This window comes from Orcinus orca, chromosome 2, assembly GCF_937001465.1.
Source record: "Orcinus orca chromosome 2, mOrcOrc1.1, whole genome shotgun sequence".
In the NCBI taxonomy this organism is placed as follows: domain Eukaryota; kingdom Metazoa; phylum Chordata; class Mammalia; order Artiodactyla; family Delphinidae; genus Orcinus; species Orcinus orca.
The window spans coordinates 96,992,797-97,020,054 of record NC_064560.1 but is presented as its reverse complement, the minus strand read 5'-3'; positions in this window follow the sequence as shown (position 1 = coordinate 97,020,054).

Genomic DNA, 27,258 nt, shown 5'->3' with positions numbered 1-27,258 from the left:
GTTGCAGTGTGCTGGCTTCTCATCGCGGTGGCTTCTCTTGTTATGGAGCATGGGCTCTAGGTGTCCAGGCTTCAGTAGTTACAGCACACGGGCTCAGTAGTTGTAGCATGCGGGCTCAGTAGTTGTGGCTCACGGGCTCTAGAGCGCAGGCTCAGTAGTTGTGGCGCACAGACTTAGCTGCTCCGCGGCATGTGGGATCTTACTGAACCAGGGCTCGCACTCATGTCCCCCGCATTGGCAGGTGGGTTCTTAACCACTGTGCCACCAGGGAAGTCCTCAGCTACTTTTATATAGAAATTCCTTACATTTTTGTTAAGAAAATTTAAAAATACATTAGGTTATTATAGGTTGAGTTGCTGATAAAACTTACAGAATAAGGTATTGAGAGAAAAACTAAACCTTCCTTCTCAAAAATAATATCCAACCATGAGTTTGCGTAAAATGAACTGATTACATACAAGGATCCAATTAAAGAACACACCATGCTGTACCTGAAACTGCTATAAAATATTTTACCATTCAGTCGCTAAGTACTTTAAAGATTTCTTTATTCATATCAAGCATAAATATATCAGTGTTTTAGGTTTAGAAAACAGAAGAATTGGATTTTCAACCTCGTTTTGCCACAGCATTTCTGGGTGATAATAAGAAAACCAGTTAACTTCTTCAAACTTCCTTTTATTCACCTGTAAAAGGGGCCCAGTACGTGCACCCTACTGGATTCACAGGGTTATTATGAGGATAAACGTTGTCATGACTGGGGCCATGCTTTGAAAATAAAAGCAACGCCTATCAGCTGCCATCTAGGTGTCTACTCTGGGTCACGCACTACATTAGATGCTCCTCATAAATGGAGGACGAGCAAGAATTTCTTACCCACAGCTTTTAAGTGAGGAAATTGAGGCTCAAACAGGTTAAGCGTCTTGCCCTGAATCAAACATATATGAAGCAGTAGAACTGAGATTGGAACTTGCGTCCATGGGACCCATGCCTGCCACTGCCCCTTTCTGCCCTTCCTCACTCCCTTCTCCTCCTCTTCCCCTCAAAAGTTATGGTCTGGGCTTTGGTGGAGGACAGAGAAAAGAGCTTAGGACTGAGCCCTTGGCTAGCACACAACAAGGGGTGATCATCATGTCTTGCTCCTGAAAAATTAGTCCCTCGGAGCATTGCCAAAGACCAGCACAAAGACCAGACTGGAGTGGGACTGGGGTTGGGCTACACGATCCTAATTCAAAGGAAGGTTGTAAAATGGGACCCTTGGGGTTCGGACTCGGGGTCTGCAAAAGTCCAGATGGCAGAGTGAAAGGCAGAGGCAGTTCATGCCCTCGTTACCATCCAGTGTGGGGACCACACAGTAATGATGTCCTGCTTGGCAGCGCCAGTGTTAATGAACATCTGCTTTGTGCAAGGAGCTCGGACACGCACCCCGAAGGATACCCAGAAGTGTAGGACATAGTTCCTGTCCTCACAGAGGGCAAAAGAGCAAAAATACACAAGTGAGAAGGAAAGTGGCAGTGCATGATCAAACTGTTCTAGAGAATAGTCAAGAAGCCATCACAAGGCAGTATGCAAAGAACTGCCATTTGTGTGCTATAGATAATAAAGTGCTCTGAGAAAGCACAGGGGGGAGGCCTTTCAGGCCAAAAGGGTCAGAAAATGCTTTAAGGAGGAAATCAAATTAAATCTTTATGACATTTCAGGTATTTTCACTTCCTCCCACCTTAAGCTGGGCATTTATTCTTCACTCCTTGTAGTATCTTCTAAAACAGACCCACTGGCCAGAGTTCCTTGTTCTCTGAGTAAAGGAGCCATATGAGCACATCAGGGCCAGCATATCATTAATACCAACTTCGTTAAGGAACAGAGATCCAGACCACAAAGCATTAAGCAGGCCACTGGAGAACAGATGGGAGCGTGGAGAGAAGACTTCCTGGGTGGGAGAATACAGCATGTGCAAAAGCAGAGGAAGATAATGTAACTTGCCATTAGGAGACGGAATGTGAGGTCATCTGGCAGGAAGAGGAGCTGTAGAGAGGACTGGTGGGTGGTGACACTGGACTGGTGAGTTAGAAGCCCTTGAGGCCAGGCTAAGGAGTCAGAATTGGACTTCTCTGCGGGTCCAGTGGTTAAGACTCTGAGCTTCCACTGCAGGGGGCACGGGTTCAATCTCTGGTTGGGGAAGTAAGATCCCACATGCCATGTGTCCAAAAAAAAAAAGGTCAGAATTTCATCAAATGGGCAATGGGGTAACACTGAAGTTAGGAGTTCAGCATGGTCAGAGAGAACTTCGCAAATAAATTTAGGGAAAGTGTTCACTTGGTCCAGAAGACAGTAAAGGACAACAGCTTAGGTGAGAGATAATTAAGAATCTAGGCAATGGGTGTGATGGGTATGGCTAGAGAAGGGACTTGTGTAAATAACTGGATTTGATGAATGACTGGCTACAGGGGAAGTCTGAAGAGTAAGCAAGGCACTATTAATTCATTCAACAAGTATTAATTGACTACCCGTGTGCTAGGCATTGTTCTCGATGTTTGGGGTTTGTTGATGAAAAAAAAAAAAAGACATACAAAGATCCTTGTCTTCACAAGCCCAAAGTAGAGCAGAGACAGACAATTAACAATGGGCATAATCATTAAGTATATATGCTAGAAATTGATTAGTGCCAAGCAGACTAAGAGGGGTTGGAAGTGCCAGGAGTAGGATAGGACACGTTTCACAGGGAAGGTGGCATTTGAGCAAAGATCTGAGGGTGAGGGAGACAGCCATGAAGATACCGTCAAGCGGAGGGAAGAGGCAGTGCAAAGGGCCTAACGTGGGAGAATTTCTGGCATGCTCAAGAAAAATCAAGGAGGCAGTACACCTGGAGCAGACAGAATGAGGAGGAGGGTAGGAAGGGATGAAGAAATGGGCGGTGGGAAGGGTGTGTATCACATAACAACTTACAGGCCATTGTAAGGACTTTGGCTTTTACTCTGAGTGAGATAGGGCTCCACTGTACGGTTTTGAGCAGAGAAGTGACGCGATCTGATTTATGTTTTAAAAGGATCACTACAGCTGCTATATGGAGAAGGATCTGCAGGGGGCAAGTACAAAAGGAAAAGGACCAGCTAGGAGACCTTGGCAGTAATTCAAGTGAGAGGGGATGGATGCTCACAGCAGAAAGTCAGCAGTGGAAGTAGTGACAAGTGGTAGAATTCTAGATACACTTCTTACAATAAGTCTAACAAGATATACCCTGAATTGGATTTAGGGTGTTAGAGAAAGAAAGGAGTGAATGATGGACATATTAAGAGTGAGGTATCTGGACCTCCAACTGGAAACTTCCAGAAGTCAACTGGATAGAAATGTCTGTATTAGAGATACATTTGAGAATTACTGGCACTTATTTGGTCTTTAAAGCCGTAAGACAGAATCAGGAAAGGAGTGAAGATAAAGGGAAGAGGACCAACACCTGAGTCTTGATATACCCTAACATGAGGCAAGAAATGAGGAGGAACCAGCAAAGAGGGCTGAAGTGGAGCAGTCAGTGAAATTGGAAACCAAGTGAAAAAAATGTCAGAGCGGGTAATCAGCCATGTCAAATGCGTGGATAGGCCAAGCAAGGTGAGGGTTAAGAACTGACCACTGGCTTTATTAATCTGGAGTCATGGGTATGTATGGGTGCAGTTTTAGAGGGTTTAATCAGGAAGGCTAATGGAGCCTGTTTTAAGCAAAGGCAAGGCAATGTTAAGGAACTTGGTTTCAGACAATTTTCATTTCATGGTTTTTTCTTATGTAGGAAGTGCACTGAAATTCTCTACTTTGTCACTTCCTGAGGGTTGACTAAAATGTTTGTCCAGACCAAACTGAGGCTCTCTCAAACAACTGGAACCCCATGAGGGAAGTTCTGAGTGATCCTACTGTCCCATCCCATAGCATTTAATTGTATTTACTGGTTCGTTCTTTGGTATCCAAAATAATGTTATATATTCTGTTCAAATATAATTCCATTCTCTGTAAACAATGACCCAACTTAGGCCCCCAGATGAACTTGCTGGCAGTTAACAGATGCCTAAACTTCCCCCAGGTCCATAGTCAATTACAGTCAAGTTGACATACCTATTCACAGTTGTCTGTGGCTGTCACTTTATCATGAGACATCAGGTACCCATTCATTTCACAAATATTTATGTGGAACCCACTTGGGAGCAATCTATGTGCTAGGGCCTGGGGAAACAACCATGGAAAAGGCACAGATGTGGTCTTCAGCAAGTACAGTTGAGTGGAGGTAGTAGATTACAGTTAAAAAATTGATTCCCAGAGTTAAGATGGAGAACATTCAGACACTAATGGGAGCACCTTGGGAGAGCAGGTACACACACAGAGGGGCAATTAAATTGGCAAAGGCATAACCATTTTACAAACTCACATGACATATTTTACTTTCCCTCTTAGAAAGTGAATCTGAGTAAGTCTATACATTTAGAGAAATTCAGTGCAACTACATGGTTTGCAAATTTGTCCCCATAGATAGGGGGTAAGGAGAGACTGAAGGAAGAGGCAGATCACTCCAGGTTAGTAGGTGGCAGTTTCAATAAGCAAGGGAACTTATGAAGCTTGTCTTGGGCAGCCACAGGATCTCCACACCTGCCCACCAGAATCTTAACCCAGAGGCCTTAACTGGGTTCAGTCACCTTTATAGTCCAGATGGTCACAAAAGCACCTTACTCTCTCAAGGCTGCATCCTTGGAACAGTTCCCACTTGGAACAGTGGGAATGTTCCACAACGTACATTCCAAGGACACGGAGGGGATAAGGAGCCTCCAACTGCCCAGGTCCAACTCACAGTCAACTGGCAGTTGTGCCCACCTGATGACCTCCTCCAATACTACTACTGACCACTTTGGCTTATGACTTCGTCAGTCACTGATTCACTCATTTACTGAGCATTCACTAAGTACAGAGACTCTACATGGCCAGACTGGTGCACTGGGAATACAAAGATGAGGAGAGTGGAATTCCCGTCCTCAACCTCATCATTTCTACTCCTCTTCACAGGCCCATCTTCATACCACTGGGAGTTTAGAGACTTTCCATCTCTATATCTCTCATAGCTGGCTACAGGGAGTAAAAAGGAAATAGATGAAGAACAACAATCTCCTCTTGCCACCTTCACTTATCAACATCCTACTCACCCATTTGATTTGACTTGCCAAATCAAATGCCACCTTCTTAATGAAGCCTTTCCTAACAATCCCAAGGTGACGTTTATCTTATGTAAGCCACAGCTCCTTATGTAGGGTTTCATACGGCCTTTAGTGCATGGACTCTAATAGTATACATTCGTATATCCCCAGTTAAATTCTAAGTTAATTGAGGTCAACTTTCTGATTTACTTTTACCTCTGGCAAAGACTTAATTCAAGTATGTATATATTAGACGGTCAATGAACATTTGTTGAAAGAATGAACAAAAACATGTTACTTAAGCCCTTCCAACTCTTTCTTCTCTCATCCTCTTCATTTCCTCTTCATTTCTTATATGTGAACAAAAATTGAACAAAATTGAACAAAACCTATTTGTTTTTCTGACTATAGAAGCCATATGTTCATTGGAGAAAAAGGAAAATTTAAAAAAAGGAATTAAAATACCCATAATTCCAGAATATGGCCACTGTTTAACATCTTAGTGTATTTTTTTTCAGTATATACATATTTAGGTTTCAAACAAAACTGCTGTCTTGCTCTTTATAAAGTTTTACATTCTAGCTCAGAGATGATGTTACTGCAAGAATGTCAATGCCAAGAAATTTCAGGCTGAAATAACACAAGTTAGAAGAGGAGGCTATCCTATAAGATTCTTCGATTAAATTGGCGAATATAGTTCCATTCATTAATTCCACAATCTACTGATGTAATGTATCTCCTGGGACATCAGGAGTTGTTCAAATGTGAAATTGGGGCCCAGGCACCTGTAGGACTCTGAGTTCCTTTCACTTCTGGTATTATTGTATGACAATTTAATTCCATCATATATGAGGAAATAACTCGGACTACTGTTGGGTGTATTTACTCAGAAATCTTAATCAATCTTACTAACGAAGTCATTAATAAGTGGCCTCCTCTTATAGATGAGAGAACTGAGACTCAAGAGGAAAATTCCCTGGCAAAGTTTAACTTCACACCACTGTCGTCCAACTCCAAGTCTGCCATTTTTCTTGGTACTGGGATTTTTCTCAGTCAGAGCCAGAACTAAGATGAGGTCATGTCTAGCTAGTGGTCATGGAAAAAGATAGAGGGGATCATCGATGCTGAATCAACCTGCTGGCCATGTGCGGTGACGCTTCCCAGCACCAGGATAGACGTTGGTTCAAGAAAACAATGGGGTGTTAGTCCTTTTAAAGGAGTTTATATTCTCATTGACAAGGCAGTCTTGTCTCCTAACACTACCACATGCTGCCCATAGTGATTTACTAGTCAAGAGCCAATAAGCATTGCAGGACAGGGCCAGTGCAAGCTGTCAAGGCCAGGTGGAAAAGGCAAAGCCAATGACTAGTGGGAAAGTCAGGAGGTTGGAAAGCTAGGAGAGAGCAGGTGGGGTGCTGAGGCCTGGGAGCAGAGCAGGAACTCAAAGCAGGGAGCATGACCAGGTGTAGGAAATCAGAATAGCCAACAGAAGATATCAAATTCCCAACTCAACCAATCAGAGACAGGCTTCTTTGCCAGTCTGGGTTCCAAAGTCAGTAAGCAAGCAGCCAAGGCATACTCATTTGGGCTCAAACATTATTTGGGGCCAAAGTGCTGGCATTCCTTTTGAAAAGTCTGTGTTCCAGAGACCCCCACCTGTACTTATCTTCAGGGCATGACTTGTAATTCCACATGACTGCCAGTTCCAGGATGTGCATCATAATACAATGGCATTATAGAACTGGGCTGAATTTAGGCCAGATGATTTTGGGTAAGAGACTCCACTTCTTAGCCACAAACTCAGACCCCTTAGTGTAGCCACCCCTTCAGACCCCATGTGACGGATTTTTTTTAATTATAAATTTATTTTATTTATTTATTTTTGGCTGTGTTGGGTCTTTGTTGCCGTGCACGGGCTTTCTCTAGTTGTGGTGAGCGGGGGCAATTCTTCGTTGCGGTGTGTGGGCTTCTCATTGCAGTGGCTCCTCTTGTTGCAGAGCACGGGCTCTAGGCGCCCAGGCTTCAGTAGTTGTGGCACATGGGCTCAGTAGTTGTGGCTCGCGGGCTCTAGAGCGCAGGCTCAGTAGTTGTGGCGCATGGGCTTAGCTGCTACGCAGCATGTGGGATCTTCCCAGACCAGGGCTTGAACCCGTGTCCCCTGCATTGGCAGGTGGAGTCTTAACCACTGCACCACCAGGGAAGCCCCATGTGACAGATTTTAACAATGTGTATGAGGATATGGTAGGGCAAAAATGGAAAATCTCATATTTTCTTTTATCCAAGAGCTCATTGGTTAAGTGAAATAAAGTTTCTAAATACACTTTCAAATACTGTACCACCGGGACTTCCCTGGTGGCACAGTGGTTAGGAATCTGCCTGCCAGTGCAGGGGACACGGGTTCAAGCCCTGGTCCGGGAAGATCCTACATGCCGCGGAGCAACTAAGCCCATGCGCCACAACTACTGAGCCTGTGCTCTGGAGCCCGCGAGCCCCAACTATTGAAGCCCGGATGCCTAGAGCCTGTGCTCTGCAACAAGAGAAGCCACTGCAATGAGAAGCCTGCGCACCACAACGAAGAGTAGCCCCTGCTCGCCACAACTAGAGAAAGCCCGCACACAGCAATGAAGACCCAACTCAGCCAAAAATAAATAAATAAATTTATTAAAATATATATATATATACTGTATCACCATACTGAATGGTCAGGAAACCAGCTTTTGGTCACTCAGGTCCCTGAGTTCTGAAATTCAGCTTCTTTCTATATAAAATAAGAAATAGTTTAAATTTATCTCAAATTTCATTTTTTTTTTTTTTTTTTTTGCGGTACGCAGGCCTCTCACTGTTGTGGCCTCTCCCGTTGTGGAGCACAGGCTCCGGACGCACAGGCTCAGTGGCCATGGCTCACGGGCCTAGCCGCTCCGCGGCATGTGGGATCTTCCCAGACTGGGGCACGAACCCGTGTCCCCTGCATCGGCAGGCGGACTCTCAACCACTGCGCCACCAGGGAAGCCCTCAAATTTCATTTTTAAATAAGCCTTTCGTTTTAATTAATTTTAGATACAGAAAAGTTGCAAAGATAGTACAGAGTTTTGTTTCCCCAGTTTCCTCCAATGTCAGCATATTGTGTCACCATGATTCATTTGACAAAACTAAGAAATTATCATTGAGAAATCACTATTAACTAAAAAACAGACTTTGTTCATATTTCACCACATTTCATTTTGATTCCAAAATGTTACTGTTTGCAAATATGACAGCATCTGATTTGTTATTTTTTGATAATTTTTTAAGGGCCTCTTTTGAGGTGAATGAGATTTAGTGGACATATATTCATACTTTGGGAACATACTCAAGAAAAAGTTCTGATGGGAAAAACATAAATCAGAACTTCTATGTTGGAGATCCAGGGGCCAAAGACTTGGCTGGTAGGTACTGGGGCCAGCTATTATGGGTAAGAAATGAGTATGTGGCAGAGAAGTAACTGGTAGTTGCCAGAGGGAAGGAAGGTAGGGGTTGGGAAAAATAGGTAAAGGGAATTAAGAGGCACAAACTTCCAGCTATAAAATAAATAAGTCGGGCTTCCCTGGTGGCGCAGTGGTTGAGAATCTGCTTGCTAATGCAGGAGACACGGGTTCAAGCCCTGGTCTGGGAGGATCCCACATGCCGTGGAGCAGCTAGGCCCGTGAGCCACAACTACTGAGCCTGCGCGTCTGGAGCCTGTGCTCTGCAACAGGAGAGGCCGCAATAGTGTGAGGCCTGCGCACCGTGATGAGGAGTGGCCCCCGCTTGCCACAACTAGAGAAGGCCCTCGCACAGAAACGAAGACCCAAGACAGCCAAAAAATAAATAAATAAACAAATGTGGGGTTTTTAAAAAAAAGAAAAGAATTTAAAAAAAAAGGAAAAAAAAATAAAATAAAAAAAAAATAAATAAATAAATAAGTCACCGGGATGTAAAGTAGAGCATAGGGAATATGATCAACAGTATCATAATAACTTTGTATGGTCACAGATGGTTTTCTAGACTTACCATGTGATCATTTCATAATGTATATAAAGGTTGAAGCACTTTACTACACATCTGAAACTAATATTATATGTCAACTGTACTTCAAGAATAAATTAAACAGAAAAAAAAAGAAATGAGTAAGTGGAATGGTTTTATATTTTAGTCAAATTATTCTAATCTTCTAGTCCCACCCACTGAAATCTCAGTCTTAAAATATAGCTGGGAACCCTTGTGCCCAACAGAGCAGAACTCATTACATATACACTTGGCGATTCATTCTCTTCAATTTATCTGTAGTTGCTTTTGCTTTGTTTGTGTTTTCATTCTTAACAAGGATCTAGTCTGGATTAAGATGGTAAAATACATACAAGCCTCTAATGTAAATATGCTACAGCATCACAGTAATCACCATGAGATAACTGACCTTATGTTTTTAATCAACTCTGTATTTTCCTCCTTTCTAATTTTCTCACTCATCCCATTTCTTGAGAAATGAAGCACTGATAATTCTGAAAGGGATTCTCTTCAAATGATGCCTTTTTAGGGAAAATTAGTTAATATATAAAGATTAGCACAATAATTTATTGAAGGCTTAAAGACCTTTTATAACCATGCAGGTTAAAAAAAAATGTGAGGCATTATACTGACAAATTTATAAATATTAGCTCTTTTATTCCTTCTGGAATCCATTCTTCCCATTTTATAGATGGGGAAACTGAGGATTATGAAGGCAATTTGCCCAATCTGCACAACCAGGGCAAACAGTGGAATCCAGAGCCCACCTTCTTAACGTCTATGTCATATGGGCCCCTGTTCTCACAAAGTCTGGACACTAGCCATAGAGCCACAATTAACAGCAGTGAGACAAATAGAGGGACATTCAGCAGTATCGTCATCCAAAGGAAGTGTGTATAACAGTGCTCTGTGAACCGTACACAACTACCTAGCATTAACGTTTGTTTAATTGTTATCTGGTGACACCATAGGCAGGAACTATCAATTTCCACCCGCTACACACCAATTACTTCAGTTAATTAGTGGCCCCATCTCTTCTAAGTCCTTTGGGGAGAATACCAAGTCCATGTACCAAATGAAATAAAGAAGGATGAAGAGGATGCAGACAATAGAGAAGGGAAAGGCAGACATTTTACATTTTTCAGAATCTGAATAACAACATCTCATGTTTTAGGACTGGCTCAAAAGACAGAATGCTTCTGCAAATGAAACCAAAACACGCTTTCAAAAGTTTCCTTTTCAAAGAGATTATAATTTCTGGAGACAAATCCCATCCTCCCTTTCCCAATTCATTCTTTTTTCCTTGAGAAAATATTTTTAAAAAAAATAAATACATCTGGACAGTTTACAACGTCCTCAGAGGCTGAAAAACTAGCTATAACAAGGACTGCACTTGACACATTTTTCTTCAGGCTAAGTTACTTCATTCAAGGTTTTAATGTTTAAATAAACTGCTGCCCAAATCAATAATCTACAAAATCATTCACTCAGGGAGAGGTCTTCAATCCTTCTGCCCCATTTAAGGCTGATTTGTATGGCGAATGAATGCATTTTATTATATTTCACACAGTCTGCTCCCAGAACTCCTGCAAGAGTGGTGAGTACATTTTCTGCAAAGAAAGTAATACAAAGCTCTCACTATGGTGCCACAAGCAGCACTTAGTACAGCTAAGACTGAATCTGGTCTGGGAATGTGATGGGGCAGGCATCAGGGAAATATCCTTTGTTCCTCGCCCCTCCCAGGCAGAGCAGTGAGATGGTCAAGCAGGCAGATTTGGGAGCTGGCTAGACTCAGTTAAATCCCAGCTTTGCTAATGGCTCAAAGTGAGACTTCAGGTAAGTTGCCTATCCTTTCTGTACTCCAGTTTCCTTATCTATAAAATGGAGATGAGAGAACACTTACTTCATAGGTTACACTGTTGATATACAAATGTTAGCCATTCTTATTTATCACAGACTTATAGGAAAAAAATTTACATCAATTGCATCCCTAAAAACTGCAGTTTCTGAGGCTCAACTAACCCCTGCCTATTTTCCCTGAGGAAGAACTGCATGGCCCCCTCCTGCAACAGCTCTGCCAGTCACTTCCTTCTTGCTTCCACATAGAGCAGAGAGTAATTCCCATTGTAGATACTAGCCATCCCCAAATTCAAAATTTCACTCTGTAAAAAAATTAAGTTTTCTATTTTTCTGGTTAACAATCATTATTGTGAAACAAACAATGATCCCATGAAACACAGTGAGAAATAACAGTTCATAAAAAAAGTAAGCAGAAGAACATATAACGTCTCTGAGGATGACAGGGGTGCTACTTAATACTATTTTATATGGGAATTAGGGATGGCTTCTTAGACAAGGTGGCACTAGAACTGAGAAGTGATAGAAGTAAGGGAGGAATCCAGATGGAGGCAAAAACAAGTTCAAAGGCCCTACCGAGGGGGTGTACCGAGTTTGAGAAGGGCAGAAAGAATAGACACCTAGAATATCTAGAGTCCAATGAGCAAGGGGAAGAGTGGTGGAAGATGGAGTCAGAGAGAGGTGGGGCCTGGCCATACAGGGGCTTGTAGGCCCTGGTAGAGACTTTCGATATTTCAGTGGGAAGCCAGTGGAGGCTTTTGAGCTGAGGGATGATGATCTGATTTATGTTTTAGAAGACTGCTCTGGCTGCTGGTGGAGGAAAGACCATTAGGGCTCATTAACAGAAAGAAGCAGGGGGACAAGGAAGGAAGTGACTACAGTGAGTAATGGTCATCTATAATGATGGTGACTTGGGTTGTACTGAAGGTAGAGAAAAGTGCTAGACTCAGCGTTTATTTCCAAAAGAGAGGCAAAGGATTTGGTGATGGACTGGACATGTATGTGTATGGAAAGGGGCTGTGAGAGAAACAGAGGAGACAGGGGTTACTCAAAACTTTTTTTTAACATTTAATGAGATAGAGGTGATTGTATGAGGAGTCTCTCTTAGCCATCTTTACTTCCATCACTAAGACTAACAGAGTGCTATCTTTCCAGGACCATCTTATTTCCACACAAAGGAATAGTATTTTCAAATCATTATTTCACAAAAGGTTCTAAGCCGAGTACAGAACATCAAAACCACACCCCCTTGGACTTCTGTAGTGGCATAGTGGTTAAGAATCCGCCTGCCAATGCAGGGGACACGGGTTTGATCCCCGGTCCAGGAAGATCCCACATGCCGCAGAGCAACTAAGCCCATGCACCACAACTTCTGAGCCTGCGCTCTAGAGCCCATGAGCCACAACTACCGAGCCTGTACACCACAACTACTGAGACCTCGCACCACAACTACTGAAGCCCACGCGCTCTAGGGCCCGTGCTCCACAACAAGAGAAGCCACCGCAATGAGAAGCCCACGCACCTCAACGAAGAGTGGCCCCCACTCGCCGCAAATAGAGAAAGCCCACGCGCAGCAACGAAGACCCAATGCAGCCATAAATAAATAAATAAATAAATACCACACCCCCATCTGAGAGCTTGGCTGTATTCTTTCACTAGCTAAAGGATCACTGATTCAACAAACATTCACAATTTACTAAGAGCTGGGTACTGTCCTAGGTGCTGAAGACACAGGGATTAAGTAAGACCCTCTCTCTACAGTAATTCAAAACTGTATCTTAGCAAAATTTCCAATTACTCCATACCATAGAGAGTAATTAAAATGCAGACATTAAGAGTGAAAACCATGAGGATCCAGCCACATAAAGAGTTCCCTATGTCCCCCTGTGATTTCACTGCTCCATGACTCTGCACGTTCTGCCAACTCCTCTGCAATGCGTGGAAAATCCTGGTCATTTAACTCAATCAACTCAAATTCATAAACTCCTGGAGAGCCTGCTCTGAATTCTTCCTGCTCCCAGGAGAGCTGAGTTCACTCATCATACTTTGTGACCTTCTCCATTACAGCCCTCATCACCCTCTGTTCCAATTACTGGTTTGCATATCTATCTTCCATGACAGACTATAAACATATTCACAGGGACCATGTCTTAATTTCTGTGTTTGGGGAGCCTAGAACATAATCTGACATGTAATAAGCACTCAATCAATGTGTGTTGAAAAAAGGAATGAACCAATCAATTTCTTGATTCATTCCTAGAAGCTAGGAACTAGGATTTATACCTCTGAAAGATCCATGGTGTCTAGAACAGAGAAACTATTTTATTTTTACTGCTTGAATTTCCACCCAGGGAGCATCTCTTATTTTCATCTGTTCAGATTTTATTGAAAATATGACCTTGAGAAGGAGATTTTTGAATCTTCACTATTCCTTGAATGGGATTCAAGGGCTGGTATTTTCTAACTTATGGAATCTGGGAAGAAACTTACTTTTCTCTAGCCACAAAAATCTTTCTGCAACGGTAGTACATGGAGTCAAGCCAAGAAACTCAGGCTTCATGCAAACCTTACTATCCCTGGAAAAGAGTGTTTTTTGGCTATTAAATAAGCACACGAGAGAATTCTTAAACAAAATTAAAAACGAGATTTCAGATATTGATATTCATTTCCTGAGACTAAATATCAATGTGGAGTTAAAGAATATTAAAGGTCTTTATCATGGAATGTGATATTGAACATAAAAAAAAAATCAGGCATTAGAGATTCCTGGAAAGACGGCAAATTGACAACATGTGTGACTCACCTCCATTATCATCTTTGAAATAACAAATAGAATATAAAATGAAAAAAATCTGTATCAAATTATAAATTGGGACAAGAGGACATTGGAAACTTAAGACTTTTTGATAGAGTTTAGGTGGGCAGCATGGAAAACAGACCATCTATCTCAGGGATCAGCAAATTATGGGCTATTTTTTTAAGTAAGTTTCATTGGAGTATAACCATGCTCAATTGTTTATATATTGTTTACGGCTGCTTTCTTAAAACAGCAGACGTGACTAATTTTGACAGAGGTAGTACCTCCTGCAAAAGCTAAAATATTTACAATCTGGCCCTTTGCATAAAAGGGTTGGAAATCTACTTTTTTTAAGATTTAATTTTTTATTTATTTTGGCTGTGTTGGGTTTTTGTTGCTGCGCATAGTCTTTCTCTAGTTGCAGTGAGTGGGGGCTACTCTTCATTGTGGTGCGTTGGCTTCTCCTTGCAGTGGCTTCTTTGTTATGGAGCATGGGCTCTAGGTGCACGGGCTTCAGTAGTTGTGGCTCATGGGCTCAGTAGTTGTGGCTCACGGGCTCTAGGGCGCAGGCTCAGTAGTTGTGGCACATGGGCTTAGTTGCTCCGCGGTATGTGGGATCTTCCCGGACCAGGAATCAAACCTGTGTCCCCTGCGTTGGCAGGCGGATTCTTAACCACTGCACCACCAGGGAAGTCCCGTGGGTCGGAAATCTTTTATCTAATCCTACACCTCCCAACCTGTGAAGGAACAGCTCACCTAGGGAAAATATGAAGATACCCGCTAACTGGAAGGAATGAGGACTGAAGATTAGGGCAGGTGGGGACAGTCAGCAACCTTTGACTCCCACCATAGCCTCTGCAGTCATAAAAACACCAATGACCATCCCAATAACACAGGCCACAGCTGTGATCCCTGACCTACCTTTGATACTGTGGGCCTCACTGGCAAAGAGATGTAGTGGTACCCAAATCACCCCCGCCTGCAATAATCATTAATTTTTCAGCTGAGAGGTATAGCTTCCCAATACACAGCCTCTGGATTTGGCATCCGCCCTATAATACCCCCAGGCTGCTACAAGTACACACTGGCAAAGGAAAAATAAACTTCTCCCTTTGGCTAGGAGATTTGAAGTAGAAAACACACAGAATCTGACAACACCCACCTCAGCCCGCAGTAGTAGAAAAGCGTAAAACTCCTTTGGAAAGGACAAGCACAAGGAAGAAAAAAAAAGATCACTGGAAACAGACAAACTTTCTGCAGCTCACAAAATGAGGAACCACACTGAGAAATCAGTGCTAATGTTTTCCTATGAAAATGACTGCAAGAAAAAACAATTTAGAAACTTTCTAACTACATTCTCAACATATTCCAAGAGGCTGTTGCGTTTATAAAACTAAAACAGGTAGTCACAAAGAGGGAAGGAAAAACTGCTTTGGAGTGAAAAATGCCATTGCTAAATTAAAAAGTGCAATCCAGTCAGTAAACGGTGTTATTACATGCGAAGGCAACCCTGGCCTCCTGAAAGACAAAGACCCTTCTGGTTTGCAGAAGGTTTAAGATGTTGGCAACGTCAAGATACACAGAGGCATCAAGGGAGCAGAAAAGGCATTTCAGTTCCAAGGACTAAATATGCACAAATACACATTATAGTTTATGCTTGTACCCACAGAGTCATAACTTTCCCAATTTCCAACCATTTTAGCTCCATCTTTTTCCACATCCACAGCAACTGGAAACATCAGCAAGTAAAGCGGGGGTGGAGGGGGAAGTTTATCTGGGTAAGGATAGTTCATTTCATCCTTTTTACCCTTTTTTGCACCTTGCCATACATACTATTTGCCAAATAGCACTTCAAAAGACGGATCTGTGACTGTAATGTCTTAGAATCAAGACCTCTAATTACATGCATGCATATAAAATATACACATTAGATTTAAAAACTGCCACTGTTGGATAAATCCAATATATTATAGGTGGAGGAGGAAGGCGCTCAGTGAATCTGGCCTAAGCCAAAGGTTCTTAAAGTAGGGTCTACAGACAGCACCTGTATCACCCGGAAATCTGTTAGAGATGCAAATTATTGAGCCTTACATCAGATTTACTACATCTGAAACTCTAGAGGGAGGGACCCAGATTTTGTCTTAAGAAGACCTCTAAGTGATTCTGATGCGCACTAAAGCTTGAGAACTACTGCCATCTTCACACACACAAAAAAACAGGCTAGCAAAAGGCGTTAGAGCAGTGCTTCTCAATACTGGTTACATATTAGCATGACCTGGGGAGTGTTACACATTTCTGATGTCCTCCGATCACTCTGGGAGTGAATTCATATGATTCCAATGTGCCACCAAGTTTGAGAACCAATATTTCTTAAGCAAAAGGGAATCCCAAATGTAAACAGTGGCGCCATGCTAACAACTGGAAAGACATGCCATTGAAGAAGGTATTAACAGAAACAAGAAACAAAGCTAAGCAATAAGATAAGTTAGGATATGAACTGTGCCAAACAAATACAGAAAGATAGCTGTAAACTTACCTGACCTGGAGAGCAACTGGAGAGAAATTCAGGCTGAACGGGTGTTTTTGAGCTTCTCTGAACCTTATATTGGGTGCAGAGGGGAGCACACCTGAAAACAATGAAGAAAGAAAGAGGCATGGAAAACAAATCCAGGAAACCCAGCACATCTGTGGTTCCCAAAGTTGTCTGCACCCTGAAATCACCTGGGGAGCTTTAAACACTCCTGCTGCCTGTATTCCACCCCCAAAGAATTCCATTTAATTAGACTGTGACCTAAGCATTGGGCAATTTAAAAGATCCCCAGGTGAATTTAATACGTAAACAAGTTTGGGAATCACTACAATATATGTGGAACAGATATTTCAGAAGAATATGACCAAGCACACAGGAGAGGAGCAAAAATTAGAAGAAACAATAGAAGAAAATGATCCTAAGATGAAGAAAACCTTGTGCCTCATCACCAAAGGGCCTCACTGATGCTGAGACAGAATAAGTTAAAAGAAACCAACTCAGATATAGCCTCATAAATTGTAAAATTGCAAGGTCAAAGAAAATACCATGAAGAACCCAGGCAAGGAAAAAACTTATGTAAATATACAAGGAAAAGGGTCAATGTCTACACAGTTCTAACCACAGATAGTAATATATAAATCGTAACCCGAACACAATAACCAGCCAAACTCTCATCCATGTGTAAAGGCAACCAGTGATATTATCTCCATGTACAGAAACCGGGGAGAATTACCAAGAGAAGAAACAATAAATTTGAGAAGTCAAGAATGAGGGATCTTTGCTACAAAACAATGGGCAATGAGTGATACAAGCACTAAACTAATGGGTTCTTAAACTTGGCTGCACATTGGAATCTCTGGGAAGCTTGTAAGAGCACCACTGTTTTGCTGCTATGCCAGATATACTGATTTAATTGGTCTAGAGTGGGCCCCCCCCCAAAGTACTTTTAAGTAGTTCCCTAGGTGATTCTAACGTGTAGCTATGGTTGACAATTACTGTACTAAAACAGTTAATTAAATAATTATCACTGATAACAATTATTGAAACAAGATGTATAATGAAAATAATAATTTAATAACAATCTGGCTCTAAACTTCCATATTATATTTACTCCTTCCTTGGGGAAAATCAATTAAGTTGGTGTATTATTCTACAGTCTGAACGCTCTGCCTGAGGGAAGTTCTCAGTCCGCATAAGCATCAACCCTGGCTGTGTGCAAACACACATGCCTCAGATGTTAGGGAGTAGCTGCTCCCTGCCCCCAGGTGAGGCTCAGAGTCCAGCTGGGATGAGGAAGTGGGGAAGAAGGGAAGTGCAGGAGCTCAGGAGAGAGGTCAGGAACCTCCTGAAGCTATCTGTGCTTTCCTTTGAGTTAGGCTTGATCTGTGAAGGGAATAGTGTCCTTATATGTGCCACCCTAAGTAATGCCTGAACTCCAATACAGCACACTTGAGAAGGGGGGTGGGGAGTAAATAATCAAAAAGAGATGTTTCATGCAAGGGGTGTGTTGATTTTTAGACAGAACAAATTAAGAAAGATACACTAAGAATGAGAGAACATATACACATACAATTCCTTTTCTTTTTGTTTTCAAGTTCGGAATTAGAAAAAAAAAATATTTATGGTAATGAAAATTTACTTAGCAAGTGCAACCAAGCCAAAGTGTAGACAAGGGTTTCTCAACTTTGGCCCTATCAACATTCCTGGCCAGATAATTCTTTGTCGTGCGGGCTGTTGTGAGCACTGCAGGATGTTCAGCAGCATCTCGGCTCTCTATGTATAAGATGCCAGAAGCACAACCCTCCCCTCAGTTGTGGCAACCAAAAATGTCTCCGGACATAGCCCGATAACCCCAGGGGAGCAAACTCACCACGGGGTGAACACCAATGGTTTAAACCAGATTTCAATATTCTGTTAGAAAAACTAGCAATTAATTTTCATCCTCTCTGGTTTGTATTAACTATGATCCTGTATTTTTATGTCATTTTATCCTTGACACTGTTAATCAGAGCTAAAAAATTGGTTCAAATATATTCTGAAATAATGGAAAGGTAACCACTAATAGAAAGAAAACCAGACTTTATATAATCTAAGTCACTTAAAATACAAAACAACAAAGTCTCTTTGTCAAGTGACAAATTATTAAGAGCAGAAAGTTAAAGCAGGGTGATAGAAGGCCAAGCATAACTAGTGAAAATAAATGTGAATGGAAGAAACCTCCCCATTAGAACAGGAAGAACTACAGATCTAGGGTCAAAAATCACAAACTCAACTGTTCAGAAAAAAAAGTTAGAATTAAAGGGCTATGCAAAATATACTCGGCAAAGCAAACCAAAAGGAAACAAGAACAGTGATATTATTGTCAAAGCTGAAGTTTAGCTTAAAGCTTTATGGACCCAAAAGGTATATTCACAGTTAATAGCATTAAAATAATCTTGAACTCAGAAGATAGTAGAATAACGAGCTATTGTTATTTTCTTCTTCCTACATTGCTCTAATTTCTAACTTAAGCTCCTTGAAGGCAGCAGCTGTATTTTATTTATTGCGTATTCAGTGCCACTGTGTCTGCCAAGGAAATCACCCTCATTTATAAATGTTTGTTGGCTAAGTAGATGTGTTTACATGATCCATGGACCCTGATGGAGTCCAATGATTCATTGCATGGGCCTCTATTTCCTCTCTGTAAAATGAGAAGTCTCTGCTCTCCCACTTCTATACTGTGATATTTTTATCTCTCTCCACCCGTCCCTTTTTTTAATGCCAGTTGCCTAAATTATGCCTCAAAATTAGTGTTAAGCTTATGGGACATGCAGACATTAAGGATCTCCCATATTAAGCAGTTTATATTGAGAAAGTAGTTATTAATCTGAAATGCTATAAGATCCATATTCAGCAAAACTATAAGGTAGTGTTGCTATGAGAACAGTCACGTCAGATGGGATTACATTTTGACAGCTCTTTCCAGCCCCGTATCTTTCAGAGAGAACATTGCCTTGAAATGCTAGGTGAGGCTGCAAGCTCTGTGAAATTAGCCACACTGTTTTCCATTTTGCTAAGCCTGTCCCTGGCTCATAGTAGGTGCTCAGTAAATGGGTATTGACTGTGAACTAAATAAAAGCCCCGCGTTTTCATTTACTAGATAGGGCCCTCAAAATGCCATTCTCTTCCTCTAAATTTCTCAATAGCTTTGAAGTGGGTATTTTAAAAATAGAACCTGTATTTGGACAAGAGGACATATGGAACAGTCATAACGATGCCACTCAGTTTGTCACCACTCAGCTAGGACCACTACACAGGGGAAGCCACAGGAAAGGAAATCAAGACACTCTCAGCAACTGACTGAAGTGTGCACCCATCTCTCACCCAGGCTTCCTGCTCCCTGCCCCACCAAATTAAATAACACAAAAGAAAACATATCAGTCTAACAAGGTCTTATTTAATGTTCCACACTGACTCAAATCCATACTGATCAAGTTCAATGTGAAGGTGGAGCCTGCAGCAATAAGTGAGATCAATATGAGGCCTTCATTCAAATATCTCACCTGTAAAAAAAATAAAACAGATTCTAACACTGTATAAAAACATTAGGTTGAGGAGAAAGCCAATTTTTTTTTTAAAAAAAACCTACTTTAAAAAGATGTAACCAAGTATTTATGCTTATGGTAGATCTGAACATTTCTTTAAAAGAGGAGAAAAGATATTTTTAAGCAAGGAAAAAGAAGGAAATCACTAAGACTTGCCTAAAGCCCTTACTGATTTAGTTGCAAGGTTTAACGTCTGTGTTTCTATGATTTTCTTCTTAATGCAGCTCTAAAAATACCTTTTGTGGATGCTGAGTGTTGCTTTTTATATGTACTCAATCGATGAGTGCCCCATGTATGTGCCTAGCACCGTGCAGAGTATAAGAAGGATGCCCAAGAAATGTGAGACACAGCCCTATTGTCGAGGAGTGCACAAGTCTGTGCAGAAAAATGGGAATACACATACAAATATGATTAAGATCTAAAATGAGGCAATATCTCATTAAAAGCCAAAATAAGTGATCCAAATAAAGACCACAGAAAAGCAATTCAGGAATAGATTAAAGAATGGATATTTGGAGAAGACAGACCTCTGCCACTTACTATTTCCTTAAGCAAATGTCCAACCTCTTTGTATACATGTTTCCTCAACCATTAAACAAGGAATGTGATACATCTATATCATGAGGCTGTTGTAGGCAACAGGTGTCAAGAACACAGTTAGAAATAAAAGCAAAAATAAACAAATGGGACCGAATCAAACTTATAAGGTTTTGCACAGCAAAGGAAACCATAAACAAAATGAAAAGAAAACCTACAGACTGGGAGAAAATATTTGCAAATGATGTGACCGACAAGGGCTTAATTTCCAAAATATACAAACAGTTCATACAAATCAATAACAAAAAAAACCCAATCAAAAAATGGGTGGAAGAGCTAAATAGACATTTGTCCAAAGAAGACATACAGATGATCAACAGGCATATGAAAAGAAGATAACATAGCTAATTATTAGAGAAAGGCAAATCAAAACTACAATGAGGTACCACCTCACACCAGTCAGAATGGCTGTCATTAAAAAGTCTACAAATAATTAATTCTGGAGTGGGTGTTGAGAACAGGAAACCCTCCTACATTGTTGGTGGGAATGTAAATTGGTGCAGCCACTATGGAGAACAGTATGGAGGTTCCTCAAAAAACTAGAAATGGAGTTGCCAAATGATCCAGCAATCCTGCTCCTGGCCATATATCGGACAAAACTATAATAATTCGAAAAGATACATGCACCCCTATGTTCATAACAGTGCTATTCACAATAGCCAAGGCATGGAAACAACCTAAATGTCCACTTACAGATTGAGATATATATATATATATGAATATTACTCAGCCATAAAAAAGAATGAAATAATGCCATTTGCAGCTACACAGATGGACTGAGAGATTTTCATACTAAGTGAAGTAATTCAGAAAAAGAAAGACAAATACCATATGATATCACTTATATGTGGAATCTAAAATATGACACAAATGAACGTATTTACGAAATAGAAACAGACTCACGGACACAGAGAACAGACTTGTGGTTGGCGGGGGGTGGTGCGGCGGAGGGATGGAGTGGGCGTTTGGGATTAGCAGACGCAAACTATGATACACAGAAGGGATAAACAACAAGGTTCTATTGCATAGTACAGGGAACTGTACAGGGAACTCTATTCAATATCCTATAATAACCTACAATGCAAAATTTAAAAGTTAAAAAGTATATATATACAAGACACATAGAATTAAACAATACTTAAAAGAAAAAACAAAGAGTTGGCTATTGGAATTAAAAGCAGGGAGGATCTATGTACATCTACATGAGCCAAAAGATCTAGTAGAGGAGATATGGCCTGTAAGATGGCAGAATTAGCTAGGTGGAGAAAAGGTGAGCTTTGGCATATCATTTACCTTTTCTGGGTCTCAGTTTTCTCAGCAAGGTAATACATGTAATGGTTTCAGCACACTGCCTGATTATCTAGTGCTGAGAAACAAGTGACCCCAGGACTTGGTGGCTTAAAACACTTATTTTTCTCAGTAGCTGCAATTTGGGCAACACTTGGTGGGGACAGCTGTTTCTATTCCACTCGGCATCAACAGGGGCAGCTTGAAGCCTGGGGGCTGGAATCATCTGAAGGTTGTTGATCCTGGCTGGGGTGTTAGCTGGAGCTATTGGCTGGAACACCTACATGTTGCCTCTCCATGTGGCTCATGCTTCCTCACAGCTGGTGGCTGGATTCCAAAGGTAAATATGCAAAGAGTGAGAAAATGTACCCTTTCCTATGATCTAGCCTCAGAAGTCACATGACATCATTTCCCTCATATTTTATTGTTTGGAGCCCTTGCAGGTTCACAAGGAGGGAAAACTGACATCACTTCTAGATGGGGAGTGGGCAAGGATCCAAAAGAACATGTGATACCAGAAATATTACTGCAGCTATTTTGGGGAAATACAGTGTGCCACACCTACTGTGCTTTCTAAAATGTTTGTAGTCATTAGTAGCAGCAACAGTAGTAATACTGGAAAGAGGAAGCTTGGTGCAGAATGTCAAGAATTAGTAAGGCATTCAGCAAACATGCATTTATTACAGACATAATTATAAATAAGACACAATCCCTGCCCTCAAGGAATTAAGATCACACAAACAATTATAACTCAATATGTTAAATTCTAGAACTGAGAACACGAAAAGCATTGGAGCTAAGAAAATAAACTTTCTTGGAGATGGGGGAAGCCTTCAGTGACAAGCTGGAGGTTCAGTGACAACCACGGGGTTCAGGAGCTGATCCAGGTTTTCTGGGCCTTGAAGCTTATATGACTTGAGGCTCCTCTTTAAGAAAAAGAATGCAAAACTACAAATGCAAAACCAGGTATAGCACCTTTGAAAGGGCCTGTGGAAGTGAGGAGCCCTGACACTTCAGCTTTTGCATGAAGAGCAGCAAGACCTAAATCTGAGTGGAAAGGAAGTGAGGCCAAGAGGGAACTGACAGATTCGAATAAAAGGGAGAGGTCAAGGGACAAAGGGTCTTAATAAGGCTGAAGAGCCCAAAATAGGGAATAAGGCAGTGAAAGAATAAGGGCCATATTGGGAGGGGAGGCAACAGCAGGAAATAAGAATTTATTTACAATTGGATCTGGTTTGGAGAGCCTGGAATGGCAGGAAACAAAGTTGGGATTTTATATTGTGAGCAGCTGAAATTCACTGGAAGATTCTGAAAATGAGAGTGAAATGATTTATGAAGTTTAGTGGGTAGGAAGGATTGAAGTGGGGAAAATGCTTTTCATAGACAATCTTTTGATACCTACGAGCTATCTGTCAATGTCCCAGACCAGATAATTGGCATTTAGCTTTATTGCTTCTGCTAAACACATCACTGGATCATTTATAACAGCAAAAAATAGTAAATCAGAGTGTTTTAAAACATGGTAATTGTTAAATATATTTTTGGCATATTTGTTCTTTGGGACATTATTATTCAGTTGTTAAAATCATATTTATGAGAAGTCTTCACAAACTGAGAAGACACTTAAAATTTCAAGTGAAAAAAGCAAGATGCAAAACTACGTAACTATATATGTGTGTGTACATATATATGCATGTATATATACATGTACTTTTAAGTTATATGTACTTATATATTTGAGTACATATAAAACTACTATAAGAAAATATGTCAAATATAACAATGATGTCCTTAATTGGTCGCCATGTCGTGAATTTTTTTTACTCTTTTGTTTTTATGTATTTTTAATAACTTACATGTGTTGATTTAATGATTAGGTACAAAAATTAATTTAAAACATCCTGCTCATTTTTCAAGGTCCATCCCCAAATCCCACCTCCTCAGGAAGACTTCTCTGATGTCTGACCCTTCTCACCCCTCGCCCACACCCCAGACCACAGCATGTATTTTCTTCTTTAAAATACATTAGAACTGCTTGTAACTCTCTTGCCACATAATCAGCATTCTGTACCAGCTCCTGCAGTAGCCCCCATAAGAACATAAACCCTATGACAAGGGACTAAGGCTGCAGCCCCATTTCAGTGCCTTGAATATAGTTGGTATTAAATACTTACTGAATTGAATCAGGTTCAGGGTATGTTGGCATTTGTGTAGGACAGAGTGCAAGTTATTCAAGCAACAAGGCATAAGTTGGTATTTCCATAAAGGGAAAGTGCAGACAGACCACTTTCCAGTGACCAGGGACCATTCACTTTAAATGATGAGAATAATACTGCTAAGGGCTTTGGCATTCGCCGTCTCTTTTCAACCTTATAGTTCTGTGAGGGGCAGATATTCTTATCCACAAGATTAAATGAGATGTATATGTAAAGTGCTTATGTGCCTGGCACTAAGTCGGTGAATAAATGGTAACTTTTATTTTCTGTGATTTGCTCAAAAGTCACAGAACTCAACAGAGTGCTAGCACCAGAACACTTTAGCCCTATCTCATACTTTTCCACTCTGCCACAATCATAGGCCTGGCAAGCAACTGTCTCTCTTCTCTCCAAGGATTCCTGGGGTGGACCTGACCCAGCAGCTAACAAGGGTGAAAAGACCCTTGATATCCTGTGCTTTTTAATCAAAGGATTCAGTCACTTCTCCAGTGACCCTGATCACCATTATGGCTCCAGAAAAGACAATTAGTCACTGAAAACTGAGGAATATTATTACATATTTAGTATCATCAGCCCACAGACTTTCCAGGAACAAAGTGCAGTTCTTCCTAAAATGAATGCATCTTTCATGGCCATTATCCTGATGATAACAGCATTCATTTACTGAATGGCGACTATGGTTCTACCAGGTAACCTACATGGGTTAGCTCCATTTCATTATTACAGATACCCTATGAGGTATGCATTAGCGTCTCCATTTTTCATATGTTCATTGAGGCTCAGAGAAGTCAACTAAATTTTCCAAAGTTTTCAAGCTAGTGAATGGCACAGCTAGGTCTGGCTGGCTGCAAAGACCATGCTTCTTTCACTTTGCCATATAGGAGGTAATCAACAAATACACTATAGCAATGATGATATAGTAGGTTATCAATATACACATACTAATAACATACTAATACATACACATACTAATAACAATATAGTAGGTGATTTAAGAATACGGGTTGAGGTAAAATAACTGTCATCTTCATGTCATCACTTATTTTGCCATCTTCAGGTAGTGTGGATGAGAGAAGAGGAGAGAATGGTGAAATACATTCTTGTCCCATAAAACTGTTCTTATTTATTTACCTTCTACCAGAGTCAAAATAAGCATCAAAACCCAGAAACCTCAGAGTCAATCCAAGCCTAGTTTAACCTTAACTCCTCCCCAGGCCCTTCAAGTGGATGATGCACATCACCAGCCCTTCCTTTTGCAGAACTTGACCTTCCATTCCCCTCCCTTTCCTAGGCTTTCTGCCTGTGCCCTCCTGGCACAGCGGCCGCCACTGCAGGCACATCCACAAAAGGTGAGTGAACACACTCGGAATGAACAAGAAGCGTAGGGAACAAGGTCAGGGCCTGTGTATCCGTCAGCCTTGAGACAATGGGAGCAAAACTGGGAATTGCTGAGGGGAGGAGAAGCCCGTGGTTTTTGGAAACTCAGCTTGGTTGATTGATGTTGCATTCCCTTCTCTTTTGGGAGGTAGTGGGCAGAATAATCACGCTGCTCCCCAAAGCTGAAAGTTTGGGTTTTCTCCTTTTGTGCAGGCTGCAATGCTGTTTCTACCACCTGCCAAGGGCCAGCTGCCAGCTCCTTTGGGAAGCACTGTTTCGTTTTAAAGCAGGGGTGGAGGGAAGATGGAGCGACTCTGGCTCTTTCTTTCCAGAGAGCATTTTGTTCCTTCGGCTGTCAGGAAGCCTTTGTACAGACAGGTCTTTATTCCCAGGGCAGAAGAACTGGAGACAAGCATTAGACATTTGCCAATTCTTGATCACTTTCCTCACCCTTTATACTTTGTTCTCTTGAAATTTGTTTAGACCATGTCTTTTTCTTGAACGCCTTTGAGACCTTTTTCAAAATAAGGTTTATCTACAATAAGGCTATAAAATAGGAACAGAGAAGAGGAAGCCCAAGTCAAGGGCTGAGGCAGCCATACATATTTTAAATGTAAAGATAAGCAAAGCTGCTGCAATTAAGCTTTAAAAATTAAGCTTTGTAATTAAAGCTAAAAATTAAGCTCTTAAAATTGTCTCTGAGATGCCTGCCAGATAGGATGAGAAGGGAAACATAGCACGTTATATAACTGTCAGACTAGGATCAAAGAGGAATTTGATGTTAAATTGCCACTTTGGGCACCTCTTTATACCTGCCTTGAAATTGTCCAGGCCACAATCATCATGGCCGTTTTATATGAAGTAAGACTCGGCAGCTCTGAGGAGCCACTCGGGAGAGTAGATTCAAAATTATTTTCTGTGTTGAATCTCAGCCCAGCCAAAGAAGAGGTGCACAATCTACTGTTTAGGATCCTCAATTCTCTTAAAAGGGTGTTAACTGATCCCCTTTTTCAGTTGGCTGTTTCACCGAGGGACACCACACTTAGCTGGCAACTGGCAACATATGAGAATTACACACTTCGTGTTTGATAAGGAGTATGATCTTGAGCTTTTTACCACACTGTATCTATCAAGTTTATCAAGGTAAGCAGTATTTATAGAGGAGGCGGGGGTAATTCAAAAGATTTCTCGTCTACCTTCTTCCAGATACATAATACCTGCCATGGGATTAAGTCAGGTCAGCTGGGAAGTGAATGATTTCTGTGGTACTATTTAATGGCCTCTCCCTATAACATTCTCTCAGGGCCTTCTCTGAATTGCTTAAATATTTTTACTGAGTTACCCCCTGGTGTGATACCATCATCCTGTAATGAGAGGTGATCAAAAGAAAAAAATAGCCCCTTAAATTTATTGCCATATCTCCCTACAGATATTGAGGCAGTCCTCTGCCCAAGAAGCCTTGAGAGAAATGAATCTCCTACACCAGGAATCGGTGCCCTTCTTCTAAGGAACCGGCATGTTCTCATATTTTGGACGCAGACAGGACTGATCTGATTTTCCTTTTAGAATCAGCTGATTTGAAGCTTAGAGCTGAATCTGGTCCCCAAGTCAGAAAGTGTATAGGACTTCATCGCTTATTCATGCTTGAATAAGCCTCAATGCTGAAGCCCTTGGACGAGGCTACTAGAGTTCTCACTTTGCCTCACCTTAAATTAACCTGTCTTTAATTTTGTGAATTTTCTTTATTTCATTACACTGTTATTAGTTCTTGCTGGAACAAGGTGGGATTAATAAGCACACTTTTTTTTCTTTTTTCTTTTTT